This window comes from Pseudophryne corroboree, chromosome 5, assembly GCF_028390025.1.
Source record: "Pseudophryne corroboree isolate aPseCor3 chromosome 5, aPseCor3.hap2, whole genome shotgun sequence".
In the NCBI taxonomy this organism is placed as follows: Eukaryota; Metazoa; Chordata; class Amphibia; order Anura; family Myobatrachidae; genus Pseudophryne; species Pseudophryne corroboree.
In genome coordinates this window covers 267,124,483-267,144,210 of record NC_086448.1, presented here as the reverse complement: position 1 = coordinate 267,144,210, position 19,728 = coordinate 267,124,483, and the positions used below count along the sequence as shown (strand labels likewise).

At 47.2% G+C, this 19,728-nt stretch overlaps 1 protein-coding gene across 2 annotated transcripts in view; it reads left to right on the top strand.

The window, feature by feature from the left end:
• The first annotated feature begins 12,101 nt into the window (after positions 1–12,101).
• TCAIM (T cell activation inhibitor, mitochondrial) overlaps positions 12,102–19,728 on the top strand; it is a 139,344-nt gene continuing 131,717 nt past the window's right edge. Inside the window, exon 1 of one of the 2 annotated variants that reach the window (XM_063922306.1) lies at positions 12,102–12,333. The gene's annotated coding sequence lies outside the window, so the exon portion shown is untranslated. Of the gene's footprint in view, positions 12,334–12,417; positions 12,569–19,728 lie in introns of those variants that run through there. The other variant, XM_063922307.1, reaches the window with a different exon arrangement.

The window sequence follows — 19,728 nt, the reverse complement described above, 5'->3', positions numbered from 1 at the left end:
TGTGTCAGTAAGTGGTGTCTGTGTGTGTTTGTGTCAGTAAGTGGTGTGTGTGTGTGTGTGTGTGTGTGTGTGTGTGTGTGTCAGTAAGTAGTGTGTAAGTAGTGTGTGTGTGTGTGTATGTGTGTCAGTAAGCATTTGTCGGTAAGTGGTGTCTGTGTAGTGTGTGTCAGTAAGTTGTTTCTTTGTCAGCAAGGGGTGTCTTTGTATATGCCAGTAAGTGGTGTCAGTAAGGGGTGTACTGTATATCTGTAAGTAGTGTGTGTGTCAGTAAAGGGTATATGTCAGTAAGTATTTGTGTCAGTAAATTTGTGTCAGTAAGGTATGTCTGGGTATGTATGTGCCAATAACTGGTGTCTATGTCAGGGGTATTTGTCAGTAAGGGGCATCTGTGTCAGTAAGAGTTATCTGCCAGTAACTAGTGTCTATGTCAGTTAGGGGGTATCTGTCAGTAAGTATGTATGTGCCAATAAGTGAAGTCTGTGTAAGTAGTGGTAGTGTATCTGTGTCACTGTGTTTGTGTCAGTGGAATCTTGTGTCAGTAAGCGTGCTTTTTTTTTTACATATATTTTGTTTAGGGGACGGTCTCTTTTTGACAGCTGTGGAACTTCTGTCTGTCTGGGAGTGGTAGGGTAAACGCAGGCGTGTCCAAGCGTTTGCAGGGCGGGTGTCTGACGTCAATTCCGGGACCGGACAGGCTGAAGTGATCGCAAGGGCTGAGTAAGTTCAGACCTACTCAGAAACTGCAAAAAACTTTTTCGTCCCGGTTGGCTGCACATGCAATCGCACACTTGCAAAGTGAAAATACACTCCCCCGTGGGCGGCGACTATGCGTTTGCACGGCTGCAAAAAGTAGATAGTGAGCGATCAACTCGGAATGAGGGCCCTGGTGCGGTATAGGCTATATGGTGTTTTGGGCCCAGATTTCTGGGGTAGGATACACGCATGCTGTAGGTGCATAATAATGGGGCCGGGACCATTCATTCTGCACTTTACAGCATGTGTGTATTCTCCCAATCTAATATGTGCCCAAAATACCATATAGCCCTCCATCTTAAAGTACCGCACCATATTTATTGGGAATTTGAACATTGTTAAGGGTGTTGTTATTAATTCCCAATAAATATGGTGCGGTATAGGCTATATGGTGTTTTGGGCCCAGATTTTTGGGGTAGAATACACGCATGCTGTAGGGACCATTCATTCTGCACTTTAACACACATACATACTGTTTTTTTTAGTGATGAGCGGGTTCAGTTCCTCGGAATCCGAACCCCCCCGAACTTCAGCCTTTTTACACGGGTCCGAGGCAGACTCGGATCTTCCCGCCTTGCTCGGTTAACCCGAGCGCGCCCGAACGTCATCATCCCGCTGTCGGATTCTCGCGAGGCTCGGATTCTATTGCGAGACTCGGATTCTATATAAGGAGCCGCGCGTCGCCGCCATTTTCACACGTGCATTGAGATTGATAGGGAGAGGACGTGGCTGGCGTCCTCTCCGTTTAGAATAGAAATAGATAGAGAGTGAGAGTGAGACACTTGATTTACTGGAGCTTAGGAGTACTCAGAGAGTGCAGAGTTTACTAGTGACTGACCAGTGACCACCAGTGCAGTTTTATTATTATTTAATATAATCCGTTCTCTGCCTGAAAAAAAACGATACACAGTGACACAGTATACCATATCTGTGCTCAGCCTCAGTGTGCTGCATCATCTATGTATATCTGACTGTGCTGAGTGCTCACTGCTCACACAGCTTAATTGTGGGGGAGACTGGGGAGCAGTTATAGCAGGAGTACATTAACAGTGCACACTTTTGCTGCCAGAGTGCCACTGCCAGTGTGACTGACCAGTGACCACTGACCACCAGTATATTGTGATTGTCTGCCTGAAAAAGTTAAACACTCGTCGTGTGGTGTTTTTATTCTATAAACGCATTCTGCTGACAGTGTCCAGCAGGTCCGTCATTATATAATATATACCTGTCCTGCAGTAGTGATATATATATATATTTTTTATATCATTATCATCCAGTCTATATTAGCAGCAGATGCAGCACGGTAGTCCACGGCTGTAGCTACCTCTGTGTCGGCAGTCGCTCGTCCATCCATAATTGTATACCACCTACCTGTGGTGCTTTTTTTTCTTCTATCTTCTTGATACTAGTAGCTTACTTTAGGAGTCTGCAGTGCTGACAGTGTCCAGCAGGTCCGTCATTATATAATATATACCTGTCCGGCTGCAGTAGTGATATATATATTTTTTATATCATTATCATCCAGTCTATATTAGCAGCAGACGCAGTACGGTAGTCCACGGCTGTAGCTACCTCTGTGTCGGCAGTCGCTCGTCCATCCATAATTGTATACCACCTACCTGTTGTGTTTTTTTTTTTCTATCTTCTTGATACTAGTAGCTTACTTTAGGAGTCTGCAGTGCTGACAGTGTCCAGCAGGTCCGTCATTATATAATATATACCTGTCCGGCTGCAGTAGTGATATATATATATTTTTTATATCATTATCATCCAGTCTATATTAGCAGCAGACGCAGTACGGTAGTCCACGGCTGTAGCTACCTCTGTGTCGGCAGTCGCTCGTCCATTCATAATTGTATACCACCTACCTGTGGTGTTTTTTTTTTCTATCTTCTTGATACTAGTAGCTTACTTTAGGAGTCTGCAGTGCTGACAGTGTCCAGCAGGTCCGTCATTATATAATATATACCTGTCCGGCTGCAGTAGTGATATATATATATTTTTTATATCATTATCATCCAGTCTATATTAGCAGCAGACGCAGTACGGTAGTCCACGGCTGTAGCTACCTCTGTGTCGGCAGTCGCTCGTCCATCCATAATTGTATACCACCTACCTGTTGTTGTTTTTTTCTATCTTCTTGATACTAGTAGCTTACTTTAGGAGTCTGCAGTGCTGACAGTGTCCAGCAGGTCCGTCATTATATAATATATACCTGTCCGGCTGCAGTAGTGATATATATATATTTTTTATATCATTATCATCCAGTCTATATTAGCAGCAGACGCAGTACGGTAGTCCACGGCTGTAGCTACCTCTGTGTCGGCAGTCGCTCGTCCATCCATAAGTATACTAGTATCCATCCATCTCCATTGTTTACCTGAGGTGCCTTTTAGTTGTGCCTATTAAAATATGGAGAACAAAAATGTTGAGGTTCCAAAAATAGGGAAAGATCAAGATCGACTTCCACCTCGTGCTGAAGCTGCTGCCACTAGTCATGGCCGAGACGATGAAATGCCATCAACGTCGTCTGCCAAGGCCGATGCCCAATGTCATAGTACAGAGCATGTAAAATCCAAAACACCAAATATCAGTAAAAAAAGGACTCAAAAATCTAAAATAAAATTGTCGGAGGAGAAGCGTAAACTTGCCAATATGCCATTTACCACACGGAGTGGCAAGGAACGGCTGAGGCCCTGGCCTATGTTCATGGCTAGTGGTTCAGCTTCACATGAGGATGGAAGCACTCAGCCTCTCGCTAGAAAAATGAAAAGACTCAAGCTGGCAAAAGCACAGCAAAGAACTGTGCGTTCTTCGAAATCACAAATCCACAAGGAGAGTCCAATTGTGTCGTTTGCGATGCCTGACCTTCCCAACACTGGACGTGAAGAGCATGCGCCTTCCACCATTTGCACGCCCCCTGCAAGTGCTGGAAGGAGCACCCGCAGTCCAGTTCCTGATAGTCAGATTGAAGATGTCAGTGTTGAAGTACACCAGGATGAGGAGGATATGGGTGTTGCTGGCGCTGGGGAGGAAATTGACCAGGAGGATTCTGATGGTGAGGTGGTTTGTTTAAGTCAGGCACCCGGGGAGACACCTGTTGTCCGTGGGAGGAATAGGGCCATTGACATGCCTGGTGAAAATACCAAAAAAATCAGCTCTTCGGTGTGGAAGTATTTCAACAGAAATGCGGACAACATTTGTCAAGCTGTGTGTTGCCTTTGTCAAGCTGTAATAAGTAGGGGTAAGGACGTTAACCACCTCGGAACATCCTCCCTTATACGTCACCTGCAGCGCATTCATCATAAATCAGTGACAAGTTCAAAAACTTTGGGCGACAGCGGAAGCAGTCCACTGACCAGTAAATCCCTTCCTCTTGTAACCAAGCTCACGCAAACCACCCCACCAACTCCCTCAGTGTCAATTTCCTCCTTCCCCAGGAATGCCAATAGTCCTGCAGGCCATGTCACTGGCAATTCTGACGAGTCCTCTCCTGCCTGGGATTCCTCCGATGCATCCTTGCGTGTAACGCCTACTGCTGCTGGCGCTGCTGTTGTTGCTGCTGGGAGTCGATGGTCATCCCAGAGGGGAAGTCGTAAGACCACTTTTACTACTTCCACCAAGCAATTGACTGTCCAACAGTCCTTTGCGAGGAAGATGAAATATCACAGCAGTCATCCTGCTGCAAAGCGGATAACTGAGGCCTTGGCATCCTGGGCGGTGGGAAACGTGGTTCCGGTATCCATCATTACTGCAGAGCCAACTAGAGACTTGTTGGAGGTACTGTGTCCCTGGTACCAAATACCATCTAGGTTCCATTTCTCTAGGCAGACGATACCGAAAATGTACACAGACCTCAGAAAAAGACTCACCAGTGTCCTAAAAAATGCAGTTGTACCCAATGTCCACTTAACCACGGACATGTGGACAAGTGGAGCAGGGCAGGCTCAGGACTATATGACTGTGACAGCCCACTGGGTAGATGTATGGACTCCCGCCGCAAGAACAGCAGCGGCGGCACCAGTAGCAGCATCTCGCAAACGCCAACTCTTTCCTAGGCAGGCTACGCTTTGTATCACCGCTTTCCAGAATACGCACACAGCTGAAAACCTCTTACGGCAACTGAGGAAGATCATCGCGGAATGGCTTACCCCAATTGGACTCTCCTGTGGATTTGTGGCATCGGACAACGCCAGCAATATTGTGTGTGCATTAAATCTGGGCAAATTCCAGCACGTCCCATGTTTTGCACATACCTTGAATTTGGTGGTGCAGAATTATTTAAAAAACGAGAGGGGCGTGCAAGAGATGCTGTCGGTGGCCAGAAGAATTGCGGGACACTTTCGGCGTACAGGCACCACGTACAGAAGACTGGAGCACCACCAAAAACGCCTGAACCTGCCCTGCCATCATCTGAAGCAAGAAGTGGTAACGAGGTGGAATTCAACCCTCTATATGCTTCAGAGGTTGGAGGAGCAGCAAAAGGCCATTCAAGCCTATACAACTGAGCACGATATAGGAGGTGGAATGCACCTGTCTCAAGCGCAGTGGAGAATGATTTCAACGTTGTGCAAGGTTCTGCAACCTTTTGAACTTGCCACACGTGAAGTCAGTTCAGACACTGCCAGCCTGAGTCAGGTCATTCCCCTCATCAGGCTTTTGCAGTAGAAGCTGGAAACATTGAAGGAGGAGCTAACACAGAGCGATTCCGCTAGGCATGTGGGACTTGTGGATGGAGCCCTTAATTTGCTTAACAAGGATTCACGGGTGGTCAATCTGTTGAAATCAGAGCACTACATTTTGGCCACCGTGCTCGATCCTAGATTTAAAACCTACCTTGGATCTCTCTTTCCGGCAGACACAAGTCTGCTGGGGTTCAAAGAACTGCTGGTGACAAAATTGTCAAGTCAAGCGGAACGCGACCTGTCAACATCTCCTCCTTCACATTCTCCCGCAACTGGGGGTGCGAGGAAAAGGCTCAGAATTCCGAGCCCACCCGCTGGCGGTGATGCAGGGCAGTCTGGAGCGACTGCTGATGCTGACATCTGGTCCGGACTGAAGGACCTGACAACGATTACGGACATGTCGTCTACTGTCACTGCATATGATTCTCTCCCCATTGAAAGAATGGTGGAGGATTATATGAGTGACCGCATCCAAGTAGGCACGTCAGACAGTCCGTACTTATACTGGCAGGAAAAAGAGGCAATTTGGAGGCCCTTGCACAAACTGGCTTTATTCTACCTAAGTTGCCCTCCCACAAGTGTGTACTCCGAAAGAGTGTTTAGTGCCGCCGCTCACCTTGTCAGCAATCGGCGTACGAGGTTACATCCAGAAAATGTGGAGAAGATGATGTTCATTAAAATGAATTATAATCAATTCCTCCGTGGAGACATTCACCAGCAGCAATTGCCTCCACAAAGTACACAGGGAGCTGAGATGGTGGATTCCAGTGGGGACGAATTGATAATCTGTGAGGAGGGGGATGTACACGGTGATATATCGGAGGATGATGATGAGGTGGACATCTTGCCTCTGTAGAGCCAGTTTGTGCAAGGAGAGATTAATTGCTTCTTTTTTGGTGGGGGTCCAAACCAACCCGTCATTTCAGTCACAGTCGTGTGGCAGACCCTGTCACTGAAATGATGGGTTGGTTAAAGTGTGCATGTCCTGTTTATACAACATAAGAGTGGGTGGGAGGGCCCAAGGACAATTCCATCTTGCACCTCTTTTTTCTTTCATTTTTCTTTGCGTCATGTGCTGTTTGGGGAGTAGTTTTTGGAAGGGCCATCCTGCGTGACACTGCAGTGCCACTCCTAGATGGGCCAGGTGTTTGTGTCGGCCACTTGGGTCGCTTATCTTAGTCACACAGCTACCTCATTGCGCATCTTTTTTTTCTTCTTTGCGTCATGTGCTGTTTGGGGAATAGTTTTTTGAAGGGCCATCCTGCGTGACACTGCAGTACCACTCCTAGATGGGCCAGGTGTTTGTGTCGGCCACTAGGGTCGCTTAGCTTAGTCACACAGCTACCTCATTGCGCCTCTTTTTTTCTTTGCGTCATGTGCTGTTTGGGGGGTGTTCTTTGGAAGGGCCATCCTGCGTGACACTGCAGTGCCACTCCTAGATGGGCCAGGTGTTTGTGTCGGCCACTAGGGTCGCTTATCTTAGTCACACAGCTACCTCATTGCGCATCTTTTTTTTCTTCTTTGCGTCATGTGCTGTTTGGGGAGTAGTTTTTTGAAGGGCCATCCTGCGTGACACTGCAGTGCCACTCCTAGATGGGCCAGGTGTTTGTGTCGGCCACTAGGGTCGCTTAGCTTAGTCACACAGCTACCTCATTGCGCCTCTTTTTTTCTTTGCGTCATGTGCTGTTTGGGGGGTGTTTTTTGGAAGGGCCATCCTGCGTGACACTGCAGTGCCACTCCTAGATGGGCCAGGTGTTTGTGTCGGCCACTAGGGTCGCTTAGCTTACTCACACAGCTACCTCATTGCGCCTCTTTTTTTTCTTCTTTGCGTCATGTGCTGTTTGGGGAGTAGTTTTTTGAAGGGCCATCCTGCGTGACACTGCAGTGCCACTCCTAGATGGGCCAGGTGTTTGTGTCGGCCACTTGGGTCGCTGAGCTTAGTCATCCAGCGACCTCGGTGCAAATTTTAGGACTAAAAATAATATTGTGAGGTGTGAGGTGTTCAGAATAGACTGAAAATGAGTGGAAATTATGGTTATTGAGGTTAATAATACTTTGGGATCAAAATGACCCCCAAATTCTATGATTTAAGCTGTTTTTTAGGATTTTTGAAAAAAACACCCGAATCCAAAACACACCCGAATCCGACAAAAAAAATTCGGTGAGGTTTTGCCAAAACGCGTTCGAACCCAAAACACGGCCGCGGAACCGAACCCAAAACACAAAACCCGAAAAATTTCCGGTGCTCATCACTAGTTTTTTTACATTTTTATGTGCCATGTTGGCAACTAATTGCATAAAGTTCTATGTGCCATGTTGGCAAATAATTGCATAAATTTACACAGTTTAAAAGTACAGTAACTAAACAGGTGTGGTGTGTATTTTATTTACCTTTAAATACTGGTCCTGCAGCACCTTCACAATGGCCTTGCAGGTGTCAGGGATTATCCGACCCAAAGCCTGGGGGGAGATGAGGGTCCCGAACTTCATGTCCTCCAACGACCGCCCTGTAGCCAGAAACCTTAGCGTAGCAGTCAGCCTCTCCTCAGCAGTGATGGCCCTCCGCATCTTGGTGTCCTGCCTTTCGATGTAGGGAGTCACAAGGCACAGCAACTCCTGGAAGGTAGCGTCATCCATTTGCAGGTAGTTCCGATAGTCCTCGGGGTTGTTCTCCCTAATCTCGGTCAGGAGCGACATGTGAGAGAGAGTTCCCCTCTTCAATAGCCACTCCGTGCTCCAAACAGATCTCTGCCTCTTCCGTTTCAGATCCCTGTCACGTTTCAGCTTCAGATAGCCATAGGCTAACAGAAGTTGATACCTGTAGGAATCCATCACAGAACAGGATAAAGAGCATTTTGTTCAGAAAAACCAAACAAAGCAAAGCACACTAGCAATGTGGAACGCTCGGAAGGTATAAACCAGCCTCACTAATCACAGAGCAGCAATGTGCACATGGCTAAAATGGCTGCTGCTATTTATATGCCTATTTGGCCCACCCCACTAGCACCAATCTAGCCAATCACATATTCTATAGCTGCAGTGTCCACAGGGCTAATGGCTGCTGCTAGTTATAATTTGCCTTTGGGCCAGCCCCCCTAGCACCCTAATCCAGCCCATCAGATATATCTTATGGTACATGTGAATCCATTGCGATAAATGGCCTGCGTTGTCGCCGCGTGACATATTGCTGGCGATATATCGCATGCAAAAAAAGTCACACATGTACCAAATCATTTGGAATCGTATGGAACCGCTCCCGGGAGAGTTCAAGGGAAATCGCCTCCGACTTCAGCCTCAGACATATCGTTCTAGTGTATGGGGCCCTTTAGAGACTGATATAGATCACCTCCTATATACCATGTAGTTGAAGCCGCACACAGAATTCAATGTAGTTGATTGCTGAGGTGCTTATAACCCAGGAGGCATCCAGTAGCATGGAAGTCACCTTCTACATATAATAGTAGAGAGCACTCACCAGTCTTCAAGTATAAATTCACAAAACTTTAATTACCACATCACAGATAGAAACATTGCTGTTGACGTTTTGGTCCTCACAGGAACCTTTGTCAAGACCACCACAACCATGTGTGCCCATACAGGCCTATAAGTACCTAATGCACACCTAAAACTCATTACATGTCTCCACCCCAAACATTTAACGTTATCAGTGTGAGCATACCTCCCAACTGTCCCGATATGTATGTACTCAGGGCCAGATTAACAATGGGGCGGAAGGAGCTACAGCTCCAGGCCTCCACATAATATAGTCCCATCATAATGGCAGCATGATGATGACCAACCTCCCATCTGGCCCCACAGTCAGCCATAAATCACAAGTATTAAAATTCTTTTTGTAGTTTTCTCAGGAATGTATGCAATGAGTTTTGATCAGAGATGTGCGGAAAAGGTAGGCGTCGTAGACTTTTTACTCCAGAGTTTTGACTATAAAAATGATTAGAATAATATAAAGAAGATATTTATAATATAATCTTTGTATTTTTCATATACTTTATATAGTCAAAACTCTGCCTCACCTGCCTTACATCACCGCACATCACTGGTGAGGAGCAGCATTAGCGGTTTATTAAATAGGATGGATTTCTTTATGGTCTACTCTAGACAAAACTCAATAATCACAATCTGTCAGAATCATAACATTTTATCGGAAAACAAATCCAAAGTCATTTTTGAAAGAATTTTAGTATATAGTATCTTATATAATAAAAGACTAGAGCTGATCCTCACCACTATAGGGGGAATTCAAGTGTTTTGCATGCCGGCACCCACTAGATGGTGCCCAATGGCTGCCAATGCTGACTTTCTTGTTATGTTGTTCTGTCATTTTGACGGGCTGGTAACTAGTATCCAATAATTCATTTTACATTGTGTAAATAACGGGATCCAGTCTTTAGGGTGACTGCACTTAGGTCGACACTCATTAGGTCGACCACTATTGGTGGGCATGCATTAAATCGCATGGTCTATAGGTCAACATGGTCACTAGGCCGACATGGACAAAGTCTATGTGGAAAAAGGTCAACATGAGTTTTTCACATTTTTATTTTTTAACTTTTACATACTTTACGATCCACCTGGACTACGATTGGGAATAGTAACTGCGCCGAGCCCAGCGGTAGTGGAGGCAGGCACCTTGCCCAAAGCATGGCAAACTAATCGAGCCATGCAAGGGGATATGGTGCACTAATTGGGGTTCCCGGTCACTTTATGAGAAAACAACACAAAAAATATATAAAAAACTCATGTTGACCTTTTTCCATGTCGACCTAATGACCGTGTCGACCTAGCCACTGTCGACCAATAGTGGTCGACCTAATGACTGTCGACCTAGTTACTGTCAACCCTATGATCCACACCCGTGAATAACATTGTCATCTGAGTATACATATAATAAACAGGGGCGTTTTAAGAGAGGAGGGGATACGTGTGCAGCCTCTGTTGTGGGCCCCCTCCTCTCTGGCAGCTAGTAGACTCCGGCATAATGGGCCTAATTCAGACCTGATCGTAGCAGCACATTTATTAGCAGATGGGCAAAACCATGGTGGTCATTCCGAGTTGATCGCTCGTTTTTTTCTCGCAACGGAGCGATTAGTCGCTAATGCGCATGCGCAATATCTGCAGGGCGACTGCGCCAAGTAAATTTGCTATGCAGTTAGGTATTTTACTCACGGCATTACGAGGTTTCTGGGCGGATACTTGACGTTTTATGGGAGTGTGTGAAAAAACGCTACCGTTTCTGGGAAAAACGCGGGAGTGGCTGGAGAAACGGAGGAGTGTCTGGGCGAACGCTGGGTGTGTTTGTGATGTCAAACCAGGAACGACAAGCACTGAACTGATCGCACTGGAAGAGTAAGTCTCGAGCAACTCAGAAACTGCACAGATAAATCTTTTCGCAAAATTGCGAATCTTTCGTTCGCAATTTTACTATGCTAAGATACACTCCCAGTAGGCGGCGGCTTAGCATGTGCAAAGCTGCTAAAAGCAGCTTGCGAGCGAACAACTCGGAATGACCACCCATGTGCATTGCAGGAGGGGCAGATATAACATGTGCAGAGAGAGTTAGATTTGGGTGGGGTGTGTTAAAACTGAAATCTAAATTGCAGTGTAAAAATAAAGCAGCCAGTATTTACCCTGCACAGAAACAATATAACTCACCCAAATCTAATTCTCTCTGCATATGTTATATCTGCCCCCCCCCCCACCCCCTGCAGTGCACATGGTTTTGCCCATCTGATAACAAATTTGCTGCTACGATCAGGTCTGAATTAGGCCCAATGCTAGAGTCTACTGCGCATGTGCAGGCCTGCGGCTTGTTCCCAGGGACATCTCCAGTGCGTATGCGCAAATCACTCTTAAATGGCCACGGCGGCTATTTTCCAAGTGATTTTTGCCCGCACTGCGCGGCATCCCCTGTGGGACTCCGGAGGGGTAAGTATACTACATGGGTGCGGTGTAGGCTCCCCTGACCTAGGGGCCCGTGTGCACCACACACACTACACCCGTTATAGAAACACCTATGATAATAAAAGTAATTTGTGTTATCACTGTGTGGTACGGTTATCTTTTAACACACTATTTAATTAATTACTTTTTAATATTTCACTATGCTACTCAGTTTTCAGATTTTAATGAATATAATAAAGGTTACATTTTATTGAAGGGCATCAGTTTATGATAACCTTTTCTCTCTCTTTTGTTAATGGTTTGCAGTTGTTGTCTATGATAGCACCTCTCAATGTTTGGATATACGAATTGTGCTTTTTAATATAATACCTTTCTTTTTTTTTCTTATTTCTCGATAATTTCATGCTTCTTATCTTGGATACTTGTGCGGACAAGTTAAAAAAAATCCCCTTGTCCTTACTATAATAGATAGTGGGAGGCTGTATTATCATGTGTGCACACCACACATTCCTATCATTAGTCATTACCTACATTCCTATCATTAGTCATTAAACACGAAGCTGAAGTATTCAGCCTGGTCAGTAAAACTGGTGTTTTGTTCAATCATATTTTCCACATCATATTTCTGTAAATGAACATGCGGTGACTGGGGCAGCACTGGGAGCCATGCATTGCCACTGAGGCGTAAATAACGATAGCCAGTCGCTCAGCGGCCGCACGAGTGTCCCCTGCCTGCTGTGTGCTCTGTGGGACCGTACCGGCTGCGGTCCCGTTGCCTCTCTCTCACGATAATGCGATGACAGCTGAGATTCAAGCCTCATTCCCCCTCCCTTCCTCTGATTGGTTAGGTAAGTGGGCGAGAGCGTGACGTCACGCTCATTAGTCTCAGAGGAAGACGACTAGCTCAGCGATTGATTGGTTGATCCTGGAGCCGTCCGACCGATGACTCGGTGTTCGCGACCTCTGCCGACAGGTAAGGGAGTGTGACAACTACGTATCATTACAGTGGCCGGCAGTCTGTGATAACTCTGTAGCACCCTTCTCTTAGCTACGTCACAGCCACTGTTACTGTGGCAACTGCTTGCTACGATAACACACGCAGTCTAGTCCACAGAGACGGTGGCGGGGTGGAGGCTTTGGGTGGCTCATTCCATTGCCCAGAGGCTGTAGGGTATTTGTGGGCTGTGGCATATGGCTCAGGAACAGCTGTGAGTCTACAGAGAGTTTGCACCTGCAAATAGAAGCAATGGTTTATATAGTACTATAATACTGACGTCTAGATGTCTCTTGCTTTACACTGCTCTCTCTGCTGGGGTGTGATGTATAGATCCTTTCTGGGTGTGGATAAATAGATCGACAGTGTCTAGGTAGACAGTAATTAGGTTGACGCCATATTGTCGACAGGTACAAAAGGACGTCAACCTAATGCATGTTGACCAAATGGTGTTGACCTATTGACTATCAATACATTGATCTATCATCCAGATACCGGATAAATTCCTATGACTCACAATCGTGTCCTGTCTCTAAATCCAATGTAATATTATATTATTATATTATATTTGTGTGTTTATGTAGAAACTTTTTGGTATGTTTAGTAAACAGTGACTTGTAATTCTACACAAAAAGCGTAGGAGTGAGTTTGTATGCAATCAGTAGTGACCTAGGTGATGTACTCACTGGCTTATTTGGTTATTTGATATGCATTTCTTTATTTCTAATGTTTAAGTATACAATGGGGATATCCATTAGCGGGGCTAATTGTCCCGCTGGGGGCTATCCTGTTACCTGGGCTAATTGTCCTGCTGGGGGCTATCCTGTTACCGGGGCTAATTGTACCACCGGGGGCTATCCTGTTACCCCCGATAAGCCATCACGAGCGGTGGCTTATCGGGGGTTACCTGATGCTGCACCAGGTGCCTGCTGATGACAGCAGGTCAGCAGTAACATGGCCGCTCCTCATTATGTGACCGCTGCCGGGTGTGGAGGAGAAGGGGGGGATGCGGTCGTAGCGCCATGTCTGCAGTCCCAGCCTGCTGCTGCTGCTGCAGAGGGCATGGGACGCTGCAGGTTGTCCCGGTCATTGGGGATTTTGTTTCGCCTGGCTCTGGCAGGCAAAACCAAATCCCCAGAAACAGCCTCGTTTTCATGCGAAACACAGGTTTCACTAACCCTGTATGTTTTCAGGAGAAATTGCATTTTTTTTTTTTACAGGCAATCAATCTGGATAGCCTGTAAAAAAAATGTCAGTGAAAAATTGCAAAAAACATAAGTTTTTCACCCAATGTTTTACCAGGTCTAATAAGATATCCCCTTATGGACGGGATGCAGTCATCATACCTGCGTTTGGGATGCCGGCAGCTGCAGTACCGATGCCGGAATCCCAACATTCGTGAGAATACCAACGCCGGGATCCCAACTATAACGGTGCTGGCGCTGAAATCCCAACTGTCTGCATCCCGAACTTAAGTATGCCGGAGCTGGGAAGGTTTAGGCCGCGGGGGTGGGGGGTGGGATAAGGGTTAGGTTTAGGCACCACCCGGGGGGGGGTTAGGTTTAAGCTGCGGGGAGGGGGGGAAGGTTAGGTTGTGGGGAGGGAGGGATGGGATTAGGCTATGGTGGTGGGACGGTTAGAGCTAGGCTGCGGAAAGGGAAGTTAGGTTTAGGCACCACACAGGGATTTGAGGGTTAGGCTGCAGATGGGGGGAGGTTAGGGTCATGCTGCGGGGAGGAAGGGTTAGAGGGGTAAGAGGTTAGGGTAAGCATACTTAGTAGGTGTCGCGATCCAGCACGTCAGGATGCTGCTGTCTGTATTTTGACCGCCAGCATCCTAAGTGCCGGGATTCTGATGCCAACTCCTATGGACACTTGGAACAATTCATTTGAATTTCACATCCGTCTACATGCTAAATGCATAATTTGGGTTCGGTATGGCTGTTGATTGACAGTTAAAGGGGGAGATTTAATTGTTTGAAAAGTCAGTTGAGTGTCTTTTTTATTTTTTTTCCCCCTATCTAATAAATAGGAAAAAACAGTCACCCAACCGACTTTTCAAACACTTGAATATCCCCTAAAATGTTGACAAGCAGGAAGCGGACATTGATATGTGTACCTGGCATGCCAGTATAGCGCTGTACATCATTGTGACCATCTCGGTTTTAGAAGAAAAAAAACCTTCTAAAGCAGCATCATGTTTAATTTAAGCAGAGATGTTACGGTGCTGAACAGTGCAGTACTAATATGCCAGCATGTCTGGTACAATATACTGCTGTCCCATGGTGCTGTACAGTGCGGTACTAGTATGCCAGCATGTCGGGTACAATATACTGCTGTCCCATGGTGCTGTACAGTGCAGTACTAGTATGCCAGCATGTCGGGTACAATATACTGCTGTCCCATGGTGCTGTACAGTGCAGTACTAATATGCCAGCATGTCGGGTACAATATACTGCTGTCCCATGGTGCTGTACAGTGCAGTACTAGTATGCCAGCATGTCGGGTACAATATACTGCTGTCCCATGGTGCTGTACAGTGCAGTACTAGTATGCCAGCATGTCGGGTACAATATACTGCTGTCCCATGGTGCTGTACAGTGCAGTACTAGTATACCAGCATGTCGGGTACGGTGTACTGCTTATCCACATTGTAACTGTTGACAAGATAACTGCATCCCCATAATTTTACCAACATTGGATATGGCCACAATCCAGTTGCATTCAACCCCCCCCCCCTTTTCTCTGACGTCCTAGTGGATGCTGGGAACTCCGAAAGGACCATGGGGAATAGCGGCTCCGCAGGAGACTGGGCACAAAAGTAAAAGCTTTAAGACTAGCTGGTGTGCACTGGCTCCTCCCCCTATGACCCTCCTCCAAACCTCAGTTAGATTTTTGTACCCGAACGAGAAGGGTGCAATCTAGGTGGCTCTCCTGAGCTGCTTAGAGTAAAAGTTTAAATTAGTTTTTTTATTTTCAGTGAGTCCTGCTGGCAACAGGCTCATTGCACCGAGGGACTAAGGGGAGAAGAAGCGAACTCACCTGCGTGCAGAGTGGATTGGGCTTCTTAGGCTACTGGACATTAGCTCCAGAGGGACGATCACAGGCCCAGCCATGGATGGGTCCCAGAGCCGCGCCGCCGTCCCCCTTACAGAGCCAGAAGAGCAGAAGAGGTCCGGAAAATCGGCGGCAGAAGACGTCCTGTCTTCAATAAGGTAGCACACAGCACCGCAGCTGTGCGCCATTGCTCTCAGCACACTTCACACTCCGGTCACTGAGGGTGCAGGGCGCTGGGGGGGGGCGCCCTGAGACGCAATAAAAATACCTTATATGGCAAAAAAAATACATCACATATAGCTCCTGGGCTATATGGATGCATTTAACCCCTGCCAGGATACATAGAAAAACGGGAGATAAGGCCGCCGATAAGGGGGCGGAGCCTATCTCCTCAGCACACTGGCGCCATTTTCCCTCACAGCTCCGTTGGAGGGAAGCTCCCTGGCTCTCCCCTGCAGTCACTACACTACAGAAAGGGTTAAAAAAGAGAGGGGGGCACAAATTAGGCGCAGTATAAACAATACAGCAGCTATAAGGGGAAAAACACTTGTATAAGGTTATCCCTGTATATATATATAGCGCTCTGGTGTGTGCTGGCAAACTCTCCCTCTGTCTCCCCAAAGGGCTAGTGGGGTCCTGTCCTCTATCAGAGCATTCCCTGTGTGTGTGCTGTATGTCGGTACGTTTGTGTCGACATGTATGAGGAGAAAAATGATGTGGAGACGGAGCAGATTGCCTGTAATAGTGATGTCACCCCCCTAGGGGGTCGACACCTGAGTGGATGAACTGTTGGAAGGAATTACGTGACAGTGTCAGCTCTGTATAAAAGACAGTGGTTGACATGAGACAGCCGGCTACTCAGCTTGTGCCTGTCCAGACGTCTCATAGGCCGTCAGGGGCTCTAAAGCACCCGTTACCTCAGATGGCAGATATAGACGCCGACACGGATACTGACTCCAGTGTCGACGGTGAAGAGACAAATGTGACTTCCAGTAGGGCCACACGTTACATGATGGAGGCAATGAAAAATGTTTTACACATTTCTGATAATACGAGTACCACCAAAAAGGGGTATTCTGTTCGGTGAGGAAAAACTACCTGTAGTTTTCCTGAATCTGAGAAATTAAATGAGGTGTGTGATGATGCGTGGGTTTCCCCCGATAACAACTGATAATTTCTAAAATGTTATTGGCATTATATCCTTTCCCGCCAGAGGTTTGGGTGCGTTGGGAAACACCCCCTAGGGTGGATAAAGCGCTCACACGCTTGTAAGGGCTCTACCCTCTCCTGAGATGGCCGCCCTTAAGGATCCTGCTGATAGAAAGCAGTAGGGTATCCTAAAATGTATTTCTCTATCGTCCTAGTGGATGCTGGGGTTCCTGAAAGGACCATGGGGAATAGCGGCTCCGCAGGAGACAGGGCACAAAAAGTAAAGCTTTATGATCAGGTGGTGTGTACTGGCTCCTCCCCCTATGACCCTCCTCCAAGCCTCAGTTAGGTTTTTGTGCCCGGCCGAGAAGGGTGCAATCTAGGTGGCTCTCCTAAAGAGCTGCTTAGAAAAGTTTAGCTTAGGTTTTTTATTTTACAGTGAGTCCTGCTGGCAACAGGATCACTGCAACGAGGGACTTAGGGGAGAAGAAGTGAACTCACCTGCGTGCAGGATGGATTGGCTTCTTTGGCTACTGGACATTAGCTCCAGAGGGACGATCACAGGTACAGCCTTGATGGTCACCGGAGCCTCGCCGCCGGCCCCCTTGCAGATGCTGAAAAGAGAAGAAGGTCCAGAATCGGCGGCAGAAGACTCCTCAGTCTTCTTAAGGTAGCGCACAGCACAGCAGCTGTGCGCCATTGCTCTCAGCACACTTCACACGGCAGTCACTGAGGGTGCAGGGCGCTGGGAGGGGGGCGCCCTGGGAGGCAATGTAAACCTATTTTTTGGCAAAAAATACCTCACATATAGCCTCCGGGGGCTATATGGAGATATTTAACCCCTGCCAGAATCCGTTAAAGAGCGGGAGACGAGCCCGCCGAAAAAGGGGCGGGGCCTATCTCCTCAGCACACAGCGCCATTTTCCTCACACAGCTCCGCTGGTCAGGAAGGCTCCCAGGCTCTCCCCTGCACTGCACTACAGAAACAGGGTAAAACAAGAGAGGGGGGGCAAAATTGTGGCAAAATTATATATATTAAAGCAGCTATATAGGGAGCACTTATTATAAGGCTATCCCTGTCATATATAGCGCTTTTGGTGTGTGCTGGCAAACTCTCCCTCTGTCTCCCCAAAGGGCTAGTGGGGTCCTGTCTTCTTTAAGAGCATTCCCTGTGTGTCTGCTGTGTGTCGGTACGTGTGTGTCGACATGTATGAGGACGATATTGGTGTGGAGGCGGAGCAATTGCCAAATATGGGGATGTCACCCCCTAGGGAGTCGACACCAGAATGGATGGCTTTATTTATGGAATTACGGGATAGTGTCAACACGCTAAAGCAGTCGTTTGACGACATGAGACGGCCGGACAATCAATCAGCACCTGTCCAGGCGCCTCAAACACCGTCAGGGGCTGTAAAACGCCCGTTACCTCAGTCGGTCGACACGGACCCAGACACAGGCACTGATTCCAGTGGCGACGGTGACAAATCAACCGTATTTTCCAGTAGGGCCACACGTTATATGATTTTGGCAATGAAGGAGGCGTTACATATTGCTGATACTACAGGTACCACAAAACAGGGTATTATGTGGGGTGTGAAAAAACTACCTATAGTTTTTCCTGAATCAGATGAATTAAATGAGGTGTGTGATGAAGCGTGGGTTGCCCCCGATAAAAAACTGCTAATTTCAAAGAAGTTATTGGCTTTATACCCTTTCCCGCCAGAGGTTAGGGCGCGCTGGGAAACACCTCCTAGGGTGGACAAGGCGCTCACACGCTTATCAAAACAAGTGGCGTTACCCTCTCCTGAGACGGCCGCACTTAAAGATCCAGCAGATAGAAGGATGGAAAATATCCAAAAAAGTATATACACACATACAGGTGTTATACTACGACCAGCTATAGCGACAGCCTGGATGTGCAGTGCTGGGGTAGCTTGGTCAGAGTCCCTGATTGAAAATATTGATACCCTGGATAGGGACAATGTTTTACTGTCTTTAGAGCAAATAAAGGATGCGTTTCTTTATATGCGTGATGCACAGAGGGATATTTGCACACTGGCATCACGGGTAAGTGCTATGTCCATTTCGGCCAGAAGAAGTTTATGGACGCGACAGTGGTCAGGTGATGCGGACTCAAAACGGCATATGGAAGTTTTGCCGTATAAAGGGGAGGAGTTATTTGGTGTTGGTCTATCGGATTTGGTGGCCACGGCTACAGCTGGGAAATCCACCTTTTTACCTCAAGTCACTCCCCAACAGAAAAAGACACCGACTTTTCAACCGCAGCCCTTTCGTTCCTTTAAAAACAAGAGAGCAAAGGGATATTCATATCTGCCACGAGGCAGAGGAAGGGGGAAGAGACTACAACAGGCAGCTCCTTCCCAGGAACAGAAGCCCTCCCCCGCTTCTACAAAAGCCTCAGCATGACGCTGGGGCTTCTCAAGCGGACTCGGGGGCGGTGGGGGGTCGTCTCAAGAATTTCAGCGCGCAGTGGGCTCACTCGCAGGTGGATCCCTGGATCCTGCAGATAATATCTCAGGGTTACAGGTTGGAACTAAAGACGTCTCCACCTCGCCGTTTCCTTAAGTCTGCTTTACCAACGTCCCCCTCCGACAGGGTGACGGTCTTGGAAGCCATTCACAAGCTGTACTCTCAGCAGGTGATAGTCAAGGTACCTCTTTTACAACAAGGAAAGGGGTATTATTCCACTCTATTTGTGGTACCGAAGCCGGATGGCTCGGTAAGACCTATTCTAAATCTGAAATCCTTGAACCTGTACATAAAAAAGTTCAAGTTCAAGATGGAGTCACTCAGAGCGGTGATAGCGAACCTGGAAGAAGGGGACTTTATGGTATCCTTGGACATCAAGGATGCGTATCTCCACGTTCCAATTTACCCCTCACACCAGGGGTACCTCAGGTTCGTCGTACAGAACTGTCACTATCAGTTTCAGACGCTGCCGTTTGGATTGTCCACGGCACCTCGGGTCTTTACCAAGGTAATGGCCGAGATGATGATTCTTCTTCGAAGAAAAGGCGTATTAATTATCCCATACTTGGACGATCTCCTAATAAGGGCAAGGTCCAGAGAACAGCTAGAGATGGGACTAGCACTGTCTCAAGAAGTGCTAAAGCAGCACGGGTGGATTCTGAATATTCCGAAATCCCAG